The following is a 217-nucleotide window of genomic DNA, read 5'->3' on the forward strand; positions in this document are numbered from 1 at the left end:
GTCTTGTTTTTCCCCTAATTATTTTGCATGTCTAAAAATTAGATACGATGTGTAGTTCTGGGTTCCTATAGCACTCTCGTTTTTTTTCTTTTTTTTAATGCCTCAGCAGCGCATGCACTTTCACTTGCGAGAGATAATGTATTGAATAAGGGTTTTGGAGCCCGTTCTGCTTATCATCCATTGACGCGCTTTTTTTTCTGCCTTCTAATTGGGCAGC

This window comes from Pleurodeles waltl, chromosome 6 (assembly GCF_031143425.1).
Source record: "Pleurodeles waltl isolate 20211129_DDA chromosome 6, aPleWal1.hap1.20221129, whole genome shotgun sequence".
Taxonomy (NCBI): Eukaryota; Metazoa; Chordata; class Amphibia; order Caudata; family Salamandridae; genus Pleurodeles; species Pleurodeles waltl.